The 18,879-nt window shown below is 46.2% G+C and overlaps 1 pseudogene; it reads right to left on the minus strand.

Moving 5' to 3' along the window:
* Nucleotides 1-925: 925 nt before the first annotated feature.
* On the minus strand, nt 926-1,041 carry LOC144026428 (5S ribosomal RNA; annotated as a pseudogene).
* Between the last annotated feature and the right edge of the window lie 17,838 nt (nt 1,042-18,879).

Here is an 18,879-nt window from a genome sequence, read left to right on the forward strand (position 1 = left end):
TGAGCGGCATCCAAAGACTCTACAAACCCTTCCCCGGTTCGAACCCATGTCACCCTCCTGCTCCCCTGGGTCTCGGGAAGAGGCCCGGCTGCAAATTCGGCTCGCCCGCCTTAAAATGGAGGCGGAGGAACGAGCGCAGCAGGCTGAGCGCGACCCTAAAATTGCAGATCAAACGGATGGAAATCGAGGCAGACAAGGAGGTGAGACTTCGACAGCTTGAGTTGGATGCACAGCGGAGGCGTCCTGAGCTCTCCGCTCCCCCTGGTTCCACTGACACTCAGCCTTTGGATATTGGTAAATATGTTGCTTTGGTTCCCACATTCCAAGATGATGCCGTAGACTCATTTTTTGAAGTTTTGAACGTCTGGCAACAGCATTAAAGTGGCCCCAGGAAATCTGGCCCCTGTTGTTGCAGTGTAAAATTCAAGGCAAAGCATTGGAAGTTGTTTCTGCTCTTTCTCCTGCCGACAATCTAAATTATGTTAAAGTTAAAATTGTGGTTTTGCGCGCATATGAATTGGTGCCGGAGACCTACTGTCAGAAATTCCGAAGCCACCGAAAAAGGGCCGCCCAGACTTAGGTTGAGTTTGCTTGAGATAAAGGTGCTTTATTTGATCGGTGGTGTGCTGCATGTGGGGTGAATGATTTTGCGGCGCTCCGTGAGCTAATATTGAAGAATTTAAAAAGAGCTAACCTGAGAATGTTGGTTCCCTTTAATGAACAAATAATTTCTTTGTTGGATGCTGCTATCCTAGCTGATGAATACGTGCTAACCCACAAGGTTGCGTTTCCTACTGGGGTACCCCCAGATCGAGGTCGTGTTGGCGTGGACCTGTCTAAAACAGGCCAACCCTCGACACTGCGTAAAGAGGATCGTGTTTGTTTTTACTGCCGCAAACCAGACCATCTTATATTGCGCTGTCTGAAGTTACAGCACCTGGTATTCCCAGGCAATTTCCCATCCAAGTACTAACCAGGCCCACTGCTTAGCTTCCGAGATCGGACGAGATCAGGCTTTCTCAGGGTAGTATGGCCGTAAGCCATTTGGGGCCTTTACATGAACACCCTGTTGCTCTGTTTCCTCGAAGTCCTGCGAGCCTTCTCCAGTTTCTCTCAGCCCCCATCGGTCTGCTGCGCTTTTTTGGCCAAAAAAGGCGATTAAAACCTTAAAAAATGTTTTGATGCTGTTGTTTATATGGACCAAAATGCCGAACCTCCCCTTTTCCATGTTGAGAGAGGGGTGCTGATGCGTACCTGGTCTCCCCCTCAAGCTGAGGAAGAAGAGTGGAGCAAGGTCACCCAAATTGTTGTCCCTACTTGTTATCGGGAGCAAGTACGAGGGCAGGTACGACCAGTAGAAGAAAAGGTACGGGCAATCCTAGAAATCCCTCCGCCCTCTTCACGCCGCCAGCTTCGGTTTTTAGGCATGGCAGGCTATTACAGGTGCTTCTGTAAAAACTTTTCTACTGTGGTCCGCCCTCTTAAGGACTTGACTAGCCCCAAATGTCCCTTCCGCTGGACTTCTGAGTTTCCAGCACGCTTTTGAGAGTACCAAAGCCCTACTCTGCCCCCGAACTCGCTGCTCCAAACTTCGACAAACCCTTTAAACGAGGTGGACGCCAGTGCTGTCGGTGCTGCTGCGGTCCTACTACAGAAAGATGAGGGCATCGAACACCCGGTTTGTTTCTTTTCACGCAAGTTTAATGTCCATCAAAGTATTCGACAATTGAAAAAGAGACGTTAGCATTATTGTGGGCCTTACGCCATTTCGACGTTCATGTTGATTCTTGTACTTCTCCCTTAATTGTCTACACTGACCATAACCCCCTTACTTTCCTGTCACGCATGTACAACCACAACCAGCGACTAATGCGTTGCGCGCTGCTGGTCCAGGACTGCAACCTGGTGATCAGGCATAAAAAGGGCTCGGAAAACCTGGTGGCTGACACATTGTCTCGGCTATGAAAATGTGAGATCGTTTCTTATTCTTTTATTCTATTGTCGGTGTTTATTGAGGGGGCTGGGATGTTTGTGTGGGGGGGATGTTACGGCCTGTGGCCGGTAGTTTTGTGGGTGCTTGTGTATGTGTGTGTCTCGGCAGGTGTGGTGTCTGGAGGAGCCTCCCAGCCTGGCAACAGAGGAGCTGGTGACACCCTGTTTCAGTCTCCGCCCATCATCTTCCACCCACCTCATCAGCAGCTGCAGCCAATCTGCTGAGTTTTTCTTGTGTTTTGAGAGCCTTTTTCCTGGGTTTTCCCAGCACCCTTGTTTAAACTGACTGATTTCTTTTAGTCCGGATGTGCTGCGAGCCCAGCCACTGCCACACCCAGCCACCTTTTGGTTTGCTGTTTTGTTAGTTTGCTACTTTGTTAAATAAACTTTACTTTTACTTATGTGTCTGCTCCTGGGTCCTAAGCCAGCCACACCCCATCACAAATCAAATGAGTAAGAAAGTAAAATAAGAATACAATATACACTAAAATAGCAATTGAAAACAAATACTGGGTGTTATTGTGCATTTTGGCCTCTTAGGGGTAGTGTGGTGCCGTGCATCCATGGTTACAGTGAGTAGAAATAGTTTGATTGAATTCTATTCAAATAACTAATTTTTCACATATTGGGAAGTTGTGCCTTTGAGTGTTATCTTACCTGTGGGTATGTTTCTGCAGCATTTGTTTGTGCATATCCATTATTTGAAGCACTATCTCTCCCAAAGTCGATGCTAACTGCTGTTAGCATTTGAATGGGATCCTCCTTTAGGGTTAACGTTTGGCTAGAGACGTTTTAAAAATGAAGCATGTTTTGTATATAAATATACAGTGTTGAGTAACGTGTGAATATGTGAGGTCAGGTCACTTTAAAGGTGAAAACATTGTGCCACCATTCAACAAAGGTGTTAGTATAGGGGTGTCACAAGTTTATGTTGGGAAGATTCATGGTATAAAGGGATAATGATGGGGGAAAGAATGTTGATTAGCAATTGATATATAAAGAATTATAAGACCTTGATTGAAGCCTCAAAAATCAGTAACTAAATTTGCCAGATTTGCTTATAAATTGCCATGCTTGGGGCAAATTTAACCCCTATTTTAAACTTATTTATTTAACACAATTCATTTATATACTACTACTAATGTAGCTTCAGTGTTAATATTCACATTTAACGTCTATCTGCTTGGAGAAGAAAGGCACCACATTGAGTGGCCTGAGGAATTGGGCAGCGTGACATAAGGAATGTTATGACTTAATGTGTGAGGAACTGACACAGCGAAGCAGAAAGGAAGGTTATTTTTGACAAATGTTATGAAAAGCGGGGTATGGTTGACATTTGAGGTCGCACAGCGCCTGGTTACAGCTAAAGCGCTAGGCGCTGAAGAATTTTTCTTTGAGGGGACGAGGAACAGAAACAACATACTCATAGTAAAAACTAGTAATTAGTTAAATAGTAGGCCTATGGATCTGTTAATTACGAAAGGTCTGTATGTTAGTGGTAACATGATTGTAATCAGATGTAATGACATATAAGCACTTACTTGATGTACCCAAGCTATTAAGGATGGCGGTTAGGAGAAATCTTGAAAAGGACCTCCTACAATGGAATGTTTAACATCCGCTACAGGATGAGAAAGGAAGGGAGTAATAGGCTAGCTCGACCTAGAACGTGGGATCACTCGCAGCTGCATTAGCAATAAAAATATCTTGCGACACGAAAGATGGAGAGATGGCGCCACCTGGGGGTGAAAGTCTCATAGTAATTCCCTTAGTAAGAGGGTTTCTGGCAAAAACTCCTCCCTTTTTGTACCCTCATCAATAAAAGGGAGAGTTGGACAATTTTGGCACTTTTCCCACTCCACTGGCTTTCTCCATGCTGAAAGTGAGAAAAGCACAGCAAAAGATGACTTTTTAGCTGTTTCAGAATGAAGAAAAGGTAGCTGAACTATGCTTACAATGGAAATTCTAAACCAGACTTGAGCAGCTCGGGGGAAGCTTGGGATAGTGCAGGAAAAGTCATTCATTTGAACCGATCCGATGTACTGGAGGTTGGATCCCAAACGCGTAGACACAAATAACAGTTTAACACTTTTTTCGCATAACATCAAGAGGCGTGGAACTAACCTGACTTGACCAGAAACAACGAGAAGGCATCACGGATCCAGGGGCATGGAACTAACTTGGGCCGAGGAGCAGATGAGCAGGTGGCCAGATGGACAGAGGAACAGAGGTAATAATCCGACAAAAACGCTTCTTAGTCTTATATAGACAGCGAATTGATCTGATTGGTTGTGGCTAGACATGTGGGTAACAGGACTGACATGGCATTATCTGATTGGCTGTTGACCAGATACAGAGATTAAAGATTCCTGACATCACATAGCTTCTGACATCACATAGCGTCTTACCAGTTGAAACTAGATGCTGGTTACATCAATTCAAAACAGACACTTGACCTCATGATCTTGACCCAAACATAACCGTTACATGACCCTAGTCACAACAGTAAGCATAAGCCTTGCATGACCCTATTCATGACAGTATCTCCCAACAAGGTTTGTGGTGTGTTGAGTGAGGTTTTGGTGGTGCAGCATGTGTGGAAGCCAATGCAGCCAACTGTATTGCCAAGTTCTCTCTGAAGGGTTTTTGATGGAGTGGAACCTCCCCTTTGCCTTTCCTTTGTGTAGTTTGTATGCGTTAACAATGGCAATGTTGAGGAAATGAAAGAAAAATGTCCTATAGCATTTTTTCATCTTATGCAAGACCTTGACGTATTAGGGCGTCAGACAAGTCATAGAGAGAGAGAGAGAGAGAATACCAACACACCAATTATTACAATACCAAATGCATAAAATAACACTTAATAACTCCCTAATCCACCTGATGCTGCCTTGTGGTGATCTGGCATTCTGCATGTTGACCTTGGTTTTTTGGAAAACCAATCCGGTTTGTGCAAATCGTGCCACATGCCCAGATCCTACTGTTCAGCAGGTCACGGAAAAGTTCCAGACTGGTGTAAAAGTTGTCCGCAAAGAGTTTGTATCCTATTCCAAGTAAATTTGTGTTCACCAGCTGCATTACTGAGCTGTAGCTCAGCCCTTTCCCCGTGCTCTCCTGCGATTTAGCTTCATACACAAAGAAATCCCAGGTATATCCATTTGAAGAGTCTACCAGGACAAAAAGCTTGTAGCCCCATTTCACTGGTTTACTTTTCATATATTGCTTGAGGCCGATGCAGGACTTTGACGCCACCATTCTCTTATCTATGGAAATGTCTTGGGTGGGATGGTAGTTTGTCCTGCATGGGATCCTAAAGGCTTCGTAGAGATGTTTGATCCTGCACAAACGATCGTAACCCCCTGTTCCCCTCCTCGCATCATTTGCAACATCCTCTGCTCTGTTGCGAAGATGCAGGGCCCTCACAGAAGCTTACGTGTGTGAATGAGTGAGTGAAGAAAAAAAAAAAATCCATGTGTGCTTTCAAATTGCCGCGGGAGTCACATCACGCAGCCGACACGTTCGCCCGGCCCCGTTTACGACACACCACCTCCCGCTCTGCGATTGGCTGGAGGGGTGTAAACAATGTCTTTCCACAGAAACATCCCGCTGTTTACAAAACAAACACAAAATACAGGCTGGGGGCAGGTTGGGGGGGGGGGGGGGGGGCGGGGGACGAAATCACCCCCACACGTGAAGAAAAGCCCAGAACTGTAAATTGAGAAGTAGTTTGTTTGTTTAAACCCTGTATTTAAAAAGTGAATTTTCCTGAGTGAAACCGGCAGACTGCGCCTTTAAATGAAGGACAAAATTAGGACAAAGTTTGTTGATAAATATAAAATACTGAAACATTACAGCCATAAGTATCCATCCATCCATTTTCTAAACATTTTCCTCACAAGGGTCGCGGGGGACCTGGAGCCTATCCCAGCCGTCTTCAGGCAGTAGGTGGGGTACACCCTGAACTGGTTGCCAGCCAATAGCACACAGAGATGAACGACCATCCACAGGCACAAGCACACCTAGGGACAATTCGGAGCGCCCAATTAACCAGCCATGCATGTCTTTGGAATATGGGAGGAGACCGGAGTACCCGGAGAGGACCCACGCAGGCACGAGGAGAACATGCAAACTCCACCCAGGAAGGCCGGAGCCTGGACAGGATCTTGCGTCCCCAGCACTGGGAGGCGAATGTGGTAACCAGTCAGCCATCCACCTTGCCGCCACAACCATAACTATGGGGACGCTGGGGGCGGACGTGCCTCCTGCACCCGCCCGGTTGGGAGAGATCTCACTTCACTATTTTTGCACTATACACTTTGTAAATACAGTGGAACCTCTACTTACGAACGTCTCTTCATACGAAATTTTCGAGTTACGAAATGCCTCAACGGGAAAATATTGCCTCTTGTTACGAAAGAAATATCTAGATACGAAAGGTAAAACTGCATTACCGAACGCAACATACTTTCGGCTATGGCTCTTACCTACCATAGGTATCTATGAGTATAAATACTAGATCGGTGTTTGTGCATCTTTCTGGCATCCCATTGGCTATGAGGAACTTCTACCATAGGTATCTATGAGCCTAGATCAGTGTCTATACAGCGTCCTCATCATTCAGCCCGCGGCCCATGAGGGGTTCCGAGGTGTTTTTCGTAAATGTATGAACTAACGGCCAACGAATTTGTGCAAAAATTTAAACAATTGGTGATTGATGAAGGCACAGTAAGTTTTTAATTGCGACGAGACGGGCCTTTTTTTGGAAAAAAGATGCCTCGCCATACTGGAAGTTTCCATGACGTTTCAGAATTTGTTTAAAAGAATCGCCCAGAAAGTGTTCACCAGTCGGGCGTTTGCTCACTAAGATCATGTTTGCCTTGGACATTTTCAAAGGATTGTTTAAAAAAAAAAAAAAAAAAAAAAAACTTCTGAGAGAGGAGGACATGAACCAAAGAGGGCAAAAAACGATAAGGACAGCAGTTAAAAAGGTGAATGACCATCATTTTTATTCTTTACTCTATTTGTTTTGGCACAACTCTCATTTATTGTGCAATAATCTAATTTTAACATGTATTTGTTTCTTGTTTTGATGCATTTTTATGCTTTATAAAACATTTATGTCTGAATTTTGGGAGGCTTGGAACGGATTAGGGCATTTACATGGAAAATGCGTCTCTACTTACAAAATTTTCTACTTAACAACTTTCTTCCAGAACCAATTAATTTCGTAAGTAGAGGTACCACTGTATACTCAACACATTCCTTAATTCACGTAGTTGACACGACGAGGTAAGGTAGGACTCAGACGCAGGAGTAAGGTAGGCCACCAAGGCAACAGGTTTATTTCCGGCCAACAGCTGTCTCCTCTCAAACTGAGAGGAGAACGGGGAAGCAAAAAAGTGGAGAACAAAAAGCGCTCCACTAGGGAGGAAAAAACAGGCAAAAGGTACTGGGGACAACAAAAGGCGCTCCGCTGGGGAGGAAAAAGGGCACAAGGCAAAAGGGGTAACGAAAGGCGCTCCACTGGGGAGGAAAAGGCTCAAAAACAAGGCAACATGAACGAGGACATGAGGACTTTGCGACGCTTCCATGCACTGACTGTGACACTTCGGCAGCGGAGGGGAGAATGCAGGTGGCTTTTATTGACTGGCTTGATTGGTGGCAGGTGGTGATAATCATGGGCGGGGACCGGTAATGAGGGAGCGGCAGGAAGGGCAAGTGACCTGGGGTGAGAGGAGAGTTAGGATTTCAAAGTAATACAGGAAACAGGGACACAAAAATAAAAGCATGAACCGCCACGCCGGTGGCGGCGTGACAGTACCCCCCCCTTGACGGCCCAGGAATGTCAGGGTGCTCTGCGTAAAAGTCATCAATTAACGAGGGATCAACGATGAACCGGGAGGGAACCCATTGCCTTTCCTCCGGGCCGTATCCCTCCCAGTCTACTAGATACTGTCTTCCGCGGCCCCGATTACGAACATCTAAAAGTTTTCTGACCTTGTAAACGGGGCCGCCTTCAATCATCTCTGGGGGGGGGTGCGTCGGGTTCGGAGGGCACAAGCGGGCTTTCGTGGACGGGTTTGACTTGGCTGACATGGAATGTTGGATGAACTCTGAGGGATCTTGGCAGGCGGAGTCGAACGGCGGCAGGACCTATGGACTTGGTTACTGGGAAAGGCCCCACAAATCGCGGGGCCAGCTTTGGACATGGTACCTTGAGTCGGAGGTGTTTGGCCGACAGCCACACCCGTTGGCCTGGGCGGTATTCGGGTGCCGGTCTCCTCTTCCGGTCGGCAGCCCTCTTCACCCGGTCTCCCTGGCGTTGAAGCGCCGTCCGGGCCGCCGACCAGACTTTGTGGCACCGACGGATCATGGCCTGGACCGAGGGGACCGTTGCCTCCTCTTCTAGTTCAGCGAAGAATGGTGGATCGTAGCCGTGGACGCATTTAAACGGGGTGAGACCTGTGGCAGATGTGGGCAATGAGTTGTGTGCGAGCTCGACCCATACCAGATACTTGCTCCAGGTGGTCGGGTTCTGGGAGACAAGGCATCGGAGACCGGTTTCGAGCTGTTGGTTCAGTTGTTCTGCCTGTCCATTGGCCTCAGGGTGGTATCCAGAAGTTAGGTTGGCTTTGGCTCCTAGGGCTTTGCAGAAGTGAGTCCAGAATCGGGAGACGAACTGTGGTCCACGGTCGGAAATGATGTGTAAGGGAAAACCATAAAACCTGAATATGTGGTGGATCATGATGTCGGCGGTAGCTTTGGCGGATGGGAGCTTGGACAGTGGAATGAAGTGAACCATCTTGGAGAATCTGTCGACAACTGTGAGAATTGTGGTTTTACCATGGGATGAGGGTAGTCCGGTTACGAAGTCCAAGGAGATTTCTGCCCATGGTCTGGATGGGATTGGCAGTGGTTGAAGAAGGCCCATCCGGGACTGATTTGAGGTCTTGTTGCGGGCACAAGTTGGACAGGCAGCGACGTACTCTTTTATGGTGGTTTCCATTGCCGGCCACCAGAATCTCCTGGCAACAGCATACATGGTCCTGCGGACTCCAGGATGACAAAACAGCTGTGATGTGTGAGCCCAGTGTATTACCTGGGACCTTAGCTCCTCAGGCACGAAGAGTCGACGTGGTGGGCAAGACGTGGGGGGAGTGACGTTGCGCAGTGCCTCCTTGACATCGTCCTCAATTTGCCATCTCATGGCCCCAACAATGCAGTCCCGGGGCAGGATGGTCTCAGGCTCGGCTTCCAATGGCTCAGACTCGTGGACTTGACAACGCATCCGCCTTGACGTTTTTGCTGCCTGGTCTGTAAGTCAGAGAGAATACGAAGTGGTTAAAAAACAAGGACCATCGGGCCTGTCGAGGGTTGAGTGTTTTGGCCTGGTGTAAGTATTCCAAATTTCGGTGATCGGTCCAGATCACAAAAGGAAGTTCGGCGCCTTCCAACCAGTGTCTCCATTCTTCAAGAGCCACTTTTACCGCGAGAAGCTCCCGATCTCCGACTGAGTAATTGCGTTTAGCTTTAGATAATTTACGTGAGAGGAAGGCGCAGGGATGTGTCTTGCCGTCCTCTTGACAACGCTGAGATAGTACTGCCCCAATTCCAATACTGGAGGCGTCTACCTCCACCACGAACTGGCGTTTGGGGTCAGGGACTCTGAGGATTGGGGCATTGGTGAAGCGTGCTTTTAAGTCTCTGAATGCCTTTTCGGCTTCCACATGAAACGCACTTGTGGGGAGGTCAAGGCGTGTAGGGAAGCGGCAATGGTGCTGAAGTTTCTGATGAATCTACGGTAGAAGTTGGCGAATCCGAGGAACTGTTGAACCTTTTTCCCAGAGTCCGGCATGGGCCACTCTCGTGCGGCGCTGACCTTGTCCGAGTCCATCTCCACCTTCCCGGGTGAAACGACAAACCCCAGGAAGGAGATGGTGTTAACGTGGAACAGGCTCTTCTCAGCTTTCACGTACAGATGATGATCCAGTAGGCGTTGCAGGACTCGGTTTACGTGGTCTCGATAGCTCATTAGGTCAGGAGAGTAAATCAGAATGTCGTCCAAGTAAAACGTACACAAAGTGATCAATGAAGTCCTTGAGTACTTCATTTATCATGGCCTGGAAGACGGCTGGAGTGTTCGTGAGGCCGAAAGGCATGACCAGGTACTCATAATGTCCCCGGGGAGTGTTGAAGCCAGTCTTCCATTCATCTCCCTCGCGGATCCGAATGAGGTGATAGGCGTTTCGGAGATCGAGCTTCGTGAAGACCTTAGCTTGTTGAACACCGAGGACATCAAAGGCAGTGGGTACCGGTTTTTAATCGTGATGTCATTCAAGGGGCTGTAGTCAATGCAAGGGCGTAGGGATCCATCCTTTTTGCTCACAAAGAAAAACCCTGCGCCAGCAGGTGAGGAAGACGGTCGGATGAGACCGGCTTTCAAGGAATCGTCAATGTAATTGTTCATGGCTTGGCGTTCGAGTCCTGAGACAGAGTACAGTCTCCCCTTGGGAATGGTCGAACCGGGAATCAAATCGATCGGGCAGTCATACGGTCGGTGTGGAGGAAGAGTCATGGCCTTGGTTTTGCTGAATACCTCCCGCAGGTGGTGGTAGCAGGAGGGAACAGTGTGCAGGTTCGGGTACTCTTCTTGAGCCGGTGGGACGAGAGTCACCTGGTGAACCTGGGCTGTGGAGTTTCGGGGTGCGGGTTGTTCCAACCCGTGAGAGATGCAGTCCTTTCCCCACTCCAGAATGACTCCAGTGTTCCAGTCGATTCTGGGACTATGTAGACGCAGCCAAGGGTGTCCCAGAACCAAAGTGGGGGAAGCAGCGTGGAAAACATGGAAACGAAGAGTCTCGAGGTGCTGTCCGATTTGTACTTCCAGAGGTTCAGTGATGTGGGTGATCTTGAAAAGTTCCTTGCCGTTCAAAGCTCGAGCTTGGATTGTTGAAAGAAGTGGCTCGGTGGAGACTCGTAGTTGCCTTACGAGCTCCCAGTCCATGAGACTCTCGTCGGAGCCGGAGTCGATGAGGGCTGACAAATTTGTGGTGACATGGTGGTGGGTTATCCGAATTTGCGTGAGTCTGTGGTTCTTGGCGGGTCGGGATGACGGAGAACTCACTGGTGAGCCGCCCTTCGTGGTGCAGGCTCCCACCAGCTGGCCAAGACCACCACAATAGTAGCATCGGCCCTCTCGGCGGCGGCGCTGTCGCTCCTCGGGCGTAAGCCGAGCCCTTCCAAGTTGCATGGGTTCCTCTCTGGCGAGGCCCACCTCTCCTGGTTCAGGTCGGGAAGGAAGGATGGGTTGCGGCCTTCCGGCCTCCGGTGGCCGTGACCAGGGGGTGGGTTCCTCCCTCCTTCGGAGTCCGCCGATCTTAGCCAGTTCCTGGCGACGATGATCGGTGCGGATGGCGAGGGAAATCAAAGCGTCCAAGTCCGTGGGGAGTTCTACGGGGATCAGAAGTTCTTGAATGGCAGGTGAGAGTCCTTTCAAGAAATGATCGTGAAGCGCTATGGCGTTCCAGCCACTGTTCGTTGCCAACGTTCGAAAGCGAATTGCGTAATCGCTGACAGGTTCTTTGCCTTGTTGGAGCCGGCTCAACACTCGTGCCTTCTCTCGGTCATTGTTCTCGGGGTCGAAGACTTGACGCAAAGCGACTTGAAAGTCCTGTACGCTTTGACAGACCGAGGAACCCCTGGCCCATTCTGCGGTTGCCCAGGTTTTGGCCCGTCCCGTCAGGTGCGACACCATGAAGGCCACTCGGGACCGGGCTGTGGGAAATGCCTGTGGTAAATGTTCAAAATGAATGTCGCATTCCGTGAGGAAAGTCTGACAGCGCCCGGGTTCACCGGAGTATCGTTCTGGGGAGGCCAGTCTTAATCCTACCCCGGTGAATGGCGTGGATGGTACGAAGAACTCAGAAGGAGGAATTTGTCCGGTGGGAGCTGGCGCTCGACGCCGTGAGAGGCTCACCAGCTCGTGGACCTGGCTGGACAATTCCCCAATCTGCGACAGCATGGCTTGCTGGATCCGGTCCTGGTTGTCAAGCCGGGCCTCCTGGCTCTGCAGTGCAGCCTCGACCTTGCCTGCTGGGTCCATGCTGGCCGAAGTGTACTGACACGACGAGGTAAGGTAGGACTCAGACGCAGGAGTAAGGTAGGCCACCAAGGCAACAGGTTTATTTCCGGCCAACAGCTGCCTCCTCTCAAACTGAGAGGAGAACGGGGAAGCAAAAAAGTGGAGAACAAAAAGCGCTCCACTAGGGAGGAAAAAACAGGCAAAAGGTACTGGGGACAACAAAAGGCGCTCCGCTGGGGAGGAAAAAGGGCACAAGGCAAAAGGGGTAACGAAAGGCGCTCCACTGGGGAGGAAAAGGCTCAAAAACAAGGCAAAAATACAAGGCAACATGACCGAGGACATGAGGACTTTGGGACGCTTCCATGCACTGACTGTGACACTTCGGCAACGGAGGGGAGAATGCAGGTGGCTTTTATTGACTGGCTTGATTGGTGGCAGGTGGTGATAATCATGGGCGGGGACCGGTAATGAGGGAGCGGCAGGAAGGGCAAGTGACCTGGGGTGAGAGGAGAGTTAGGATTTCAAAGTAATACAGGAAACAGGGACACAAAAATAAAAGCATGAACCGCCACGCCGGTGGCGGCGTGACAGTAGTGGGGTGGGGAAGGGTGGAAACACCGTCTTCACCCTTCAACTCCCCTCCAATTTTAATGCACCTCACATCCAGGAACTGATTTAACATTCAATTATCTCGTTTCAATAATAAATAACAAAAACAAGACATTTATACTCGACCTTGGCTGAGGGTTTTCATGCAATTCAAATATCCATTTATTATTATTATTATTATGATTATTATTTTAATTGTGTATTTGTTTTTATTGCTGTTAATCATTACTGGGAACACAGAGCACTTCATTTCCTTTGTAGTACCAACTCATATGTATCCAGCACAATGATTTGCATCTCACTATGGAAATCTCAAATCACTGTGACGGATGACTTCTCCATTTTATCCATTCAATTATGCACATTGATTCTTCTGGCAGCCACAGCATTGTTTACTTCTTGGCTGTTAAATGCATGTGTGTCCAGTACTGCATTGATTAATGCTTCTTAATCTTAATCTTTATATAGCAACATCCATTTACTAATGCAGGAATAAATTATGGGCCCAGCTCCGAGCTCTGGCAGCTAACTGCTTTCTCTCTCTCTCAAGTATTTGGCTGCCAAAAGTTGGTCATTCTCTGTTGACTCCTTTGTGCAACATTGTTCCCACGTCTCCCACTGCCTCTGCAGAATTCACTTGCTCATCTTTTTACTTTAAGTTAGATGCTCTGGATATTATACCTATTACATTTATTTGAGTTATTTTGATGGTTTAACAGGGGTCCCCAAACATTTTCCTGTGAGGGCCACATAATGTTTCGCTTCTCTGATATGGAGGACCAAAACTGCCAAAATTTGAAATAAATAAACGACTAAATAAATAAATAAATAAATGACTAAAAGTGAAAATAAAATGAATATAAAAATATATAATTCGACAATTATATCTAATAAAATAAATATAAATGGAAATAAATCCATTTATTTTTACTTTTAGTCATTTATTTATTTAGTGTTTTGGCAGTTTTGGGCCGGACTGCCAAGTCGAAATGTTATTCAAATAAGGGGGCGGTCCTAAGCGTGTCTTGGGTTGGACTCCACTGTTGCAAACTGCCTGTCATTGGTCTAGTGAGCAGCTTGGCGAACAAGGACGTCTCATCGGCTTGCAATGGAGCACTCCAGCAATGGATGACGATCTTGTCCACTGTCACCTCAACTTGCGACTTGAGTTGTTAGACCCCGCAGTTTGGGGTCCCCTGGTTTAAATAGTTTTTCCATTCCAGACTCTCTGTTAAGGCTCAGTGAGTAGGACCCAAGTGCAGCGATGAGGGAAAACAGAAGATCATGATGGTAATGTATTTGGGGGTAAGCTGTGGCCAAAGGCAAACGGTTCCTGGTGGTTGAATGGTGTCTGTGTGCTGAGTCCAAGCTGGAAGTGAGCAGGATGCAAGGCCTGTGTGCAGGGAGTGGAAAGGGGAAGCAGGTTGCAAAAAGGCTTGGGCCAGACAGGATAAATCAAGTGAGGTCAAGCGGAAATTTAAGTGGCTACATGTACTGTACAAACTTGACAGAGTGTTGACAATGTGATGATGAAGAGATGTTATACTGTATATCCTTTGGCTATCCAGGCACAGGATATGTTTGATGTTTGATGTTGTATTGTTTCCTCTAGGATTTTTTTCAGCAGCGGGAGCAGGCCATACTTGCCAACTTTGGGTTGTTTCCATCGATGGACATTAGAAATACAAGACAAGTGCATGTCCAGTGCGCTACACTAACCTCTGCACTTTTTCAGTTGGCCGCACCACAATGGATTTGGTCGCACCCTTTTTTGGGGGGCAGGTACAGCATGACCACATTTGCTGATGTGTAGTCGTCTTAATTTGCATATGTACAGTAGTATCATAGGGCGTAAAGATTGACAGAAACCAAAGATATATTTGAAAACTATTTTACTGTAGCAAGATCTGTCTGCAACAAGCAGACAGGCAAAACGAGTCAATTATTTTATATGACTTCAAGAGAAGAAAAATGATTGCTTTGATGCCAACATTGTTTTGGTCCAGCTCTTATCGTGAGGACTCCTCTCTTCTCCTTTGGGAAACCAAAGTTTCAAAGCCAGCCTAGCATTACTCAAATCACTGTTTCCCAACCAGGGGTATGTGAGCACATTCACTGAAGGTGAAAATAAAACTGTTATACTCTGAATATGATTCTGCAGTGTATGTAAAGTTACTCTACTTAACGAAACTCGTGTCGTGGTTGTCAAATTCGTGGTTGGTATCTGGTCAACTTTTTCACTGTCCATCTGGTGTAAAGCCGGATTTATGCCTCCACGTTTGCTCTCGCGTTAATGACCGGCGTAGATCACATGAGCTACGCGAGCCATGAATTTTAAGTGCCGCGTCCGTGGCCGGCTGCGGTGCACACGTCGCCAATCCTTGCACGCCGTAGATGGCGGGGTGTAGCTCGCTCGTGATTTGTCCGTTCAATGGCGTACTCTGCTTTCGCTTTCTCTCTCTCTCTCTCTCTCTCTCTCTCTCTCTCTCTCTCTCTCTCTCTCTCTCTCTCTCTCTCTCTCTCTCTCTCTCTCTCTCTCTCTCTCTCTCTCTCTCTCTCTCTCTCTCTCTCTCTCTCTCTCTCTCTCTCTCTCTCTCTCTCACACTCACCGCCCCCCCCCCGCCCAGATAGTTTCCGTGAAGGCAACTGTTTGGCGGTGCAAATCGACTACGGCTGTGCATGTGGATATGTGCCTGGGACGAGAGGCGGAAAACAACAACAAAAAACTGTTCGCTAAGCGCGTGGCTGTTGTGTTTTGGCGAGTTTACGGCCGACACCGGTGCAAATTGGTAATAAATAATTACCACGGTGATGAGCCGACTCTCCCCCCGGCTTTGTTTTGTGTTTCTGAATTAAATTGAACTTCCTGAATTCGTCATAAAATGCAGAAGAATCTCCACTCTGTGGTGTCCCAGCCGTAACGACAGACTGACTTGGAGTGAAACTACAGCTGACACCGATGTGTATTGTGATGTGTATTGCGCACAAGTTGGAAGGCAAACGCACAAGCGAAGCTCCGCCGTGACGTCTCCGCGTGAGCCTCAAGCAGAAGTATACTGAGGCCTTAATGCTGCGTACTGTACTCCCCTGCTTTAAAGGGATACTTCACTTATTTAGTCCATTATAGCAATAAAAAAAACACACATTACCATTTTGTCTATAATTAATTTGATACATTCATTATTTTTCACGTACAATTATTACCTTTAAAAACACATTTTGCAACTAGCCAATCACAGCTCACATGTTTTCTAAGTTTGGTCATGTGACATTCACAAGCTGAGCTGTGATTGGTTACCTGAGCCCTTGTGATATCATTTATAGTTGACAGCAAGTTGCAAAATGTGTTTTTAAAGGTACTAATTGTACATGGAAAAATAATGAAAATATAAAACTTTTTATAGGCAAAATATTTGTTGCGAGTGCAAGTCATTAACTGGACCCCAAAGCAGACGAAGACCGAGCAGGTGAGTAGCAACAATGATTTAATAACAAAAGGAGCACGATGAGAACGTGAGGGAATAATGCTACACAAAGTACAACCAAAATGGAACAAAAGGAGCACCAAAGGCGATATCAATTAACTAGCAAAAAAGTACAACAAAATCCAAACGAACTGAACGGCTGGGCAGAGCCTCAGCTGAAGGACGTCGTCGGATAAAAATACAATACAACTAAGAATCAAACAAAAGGCAAAAATGCATACAGAGTAGTAGTCTCGGGAGTAGCAGTCATAACTCGAAAGAACACGTAGTAACAGGGACAAGAATAATCAGACGGCGTCCTTCAGCTCCTGCTGCACCTAAATACTGAGCTAATTGTGATGCCTGCCAGGTGTGCAGCTGGGGACTCCGCCCACCCAGAAGAATGCCAGCAGCTGTGGGAGAAGGAAACATGTGACCCAGTAGCCTGACATAATACACAAACATGACAATATTAATGTTTGACTGCTAAAAATGGCTAAATAAGTAAAGTATCCCTTTAATTAGAAATTTGAATGGGGTGGTGGCTAGAATTTAGGAGTCGTTGGCCACTGTGGAAACACAGTCTGACGTTGCTCCCTGTCGTTATCAATGCCCACTTTCCAGCGAGTACACAATGGTTGTGACCAAAATCACAAGGCTGGGTCCTCCTAAGGCCGAATTACTTTTTAAGGTGATCAAAAGTACATCCGTTCAACTGGGATAAGTCCAAATTTGCAGAGGTGGGCAAAACCATTGTTACATCACCCTGTCATTGATGGATAACTGCCTTTCAGGAATTGCTTTATGATGTTACTGGCATAAATGGAAAAAGAATCATTTAAAGGATAATTCAATACTACTACTACTACTACTACTACTACTAATAATAATAATAATAATTATAGTAATTAGTTGTGAATAATTTGCACTTTCACTTTTAACTCCAAAACATAATTAGTTTTTCTAATACTGCATACCGAACTGAACCGAAAACCGTGAGCACAAAACTGAAAACCAAACCGTGGATTTTGTCCCGCGACCTAATATAGTGCTCAGCATAAATGAGTACACCTCAACAGGTTTGTAAGAACACCTTTAGTTTCCTGTCAGAATTAAGATTTTCTATGTGATACTATACTACAAAATACTCCCACAAATGTGGGCCATGGATTGCAAACAAGATTAGGTACCCGCAAAAAAATAGTTTTAAAATTAAATTCATGAAAGTACATTTTGCACAAATAAGTAGACCAGAGAAAAAGACAAGTTGCTATCCATAACAGTCATGGAGGTCATAGAAAATACTAGATGACGTCGTCGTTTTTGTTGTGGGATGCATTCATTTTTTGCATTAGTTAATTTGATTAAACTGAAAATTTTGTAATCTATACATTCTATTACAACCTTACTTTCATGTTGTGAGTTAAACGCATATTCTACAGAGGACATTTTTCATTGAGATATTGAAACAAATCTTTAAATTTTTCGAAGGGTACTCATGTCACATCAGATCAGATCAGTATTGCTATATTTTGTCCCAGTATTACTTGGTATCGGATCTGTTATGTGCTGAAGGGTTGGATCCCAAAGCGCAGACTCAAATAAGGTTTTACTATTTATTCACATAACTTGACTAACCAAAAAACAACGAGACTGCATCGAGAATCACGAGATGCCAAGCCCTCTTGGGCTACGGAGAAGCACAGAGGAACAGGGAGCAATAATCCGGCAACCACACACGTTTCTCAGACAGCTTATATAGACAGTCAATCGATTCCATAGGTTGTGGATAGACATATGGGTCCCAGTACTGACATGGAATTATCTCATTGGCTGTTGACCTGACTCCACATAACATCACATAGCATGAAAGCTTCTTGACATCACATAACATTAAACCAGCCGAAACCTGATGCTGGTTACATCAGTACAAAACAGACACTTGACCTCAACTTAACAGGTCATGAACTCAACTCAAACATAATCCAGGTGTGACCCCAGACATAAAACAGGACCCAAATATTACTCCTGCATGGCCTGAGTCATGATAGGATCGAATCCAAAATCAGTAGTATCACCCATCCCAAGTGTTTAAGCTAGCAGCTAGCTATCGCCGCGTCCTGCGCAAAAAACAAATCAACTATTAAACCATCACATTTTTCTTCATGTGACCAAAAGCATTTGAGATATCACATTCATAAGTTATCAATTAAGGCCACATCAAATGGCAAATAATCCTTTAATTGACACAAAATGACTAAATCAAATTTCCCACTGCGGTAATATGACCTCATTTATGCAAGAAAATATCTATCACAAGGACCAACAATAAAATAACCAAACTTTGTCTGATGCCTCAGAAAATGAATTGTAAACTGAATGTGATCTTCAAAGTTGAGCCTGATTTCATCTTGAGAGGTGAAACTTCCAAAACATTGAAAGGGTTCAAATCTCGGATGATGCCCTTGCCTGCTATTGGAATTGGCTTTCCACTATTTTAAAAGTTCCTGAAAATTTCAGGTTCATATCTTTGTCCTAAGGTACTGGTTGCTATGGACATTTGAAAGATGTAATAAAAATGAAAATAAAATCGGTTCACTTTTATTTATTTATTTTTGGGGGGCATTTTTGGTCCTCCATAGTCAACGAGCGAAAATGGTTCACGAAACTCGCATGCTTTCTGGTCGTCTGTTTTTTTTTCATCTATCAGGTATACCGCTCGCTGCATGCTGG

This window comes from Festucalex cinctus, chromosome 9 (assembly GCF_051991245.1).
Source record: "Festucalex cinctus isolate MCC-2025b chromosome 9, RoL_Fcin_1.0, whole genome shotgun sequence".
Lineage (NCBI taxonomy): Eukaryota > Metazoa > Chordata > Actinopteri > Syngnathiformes > Syngnathidae > Festucalex > Festucalex cinctus.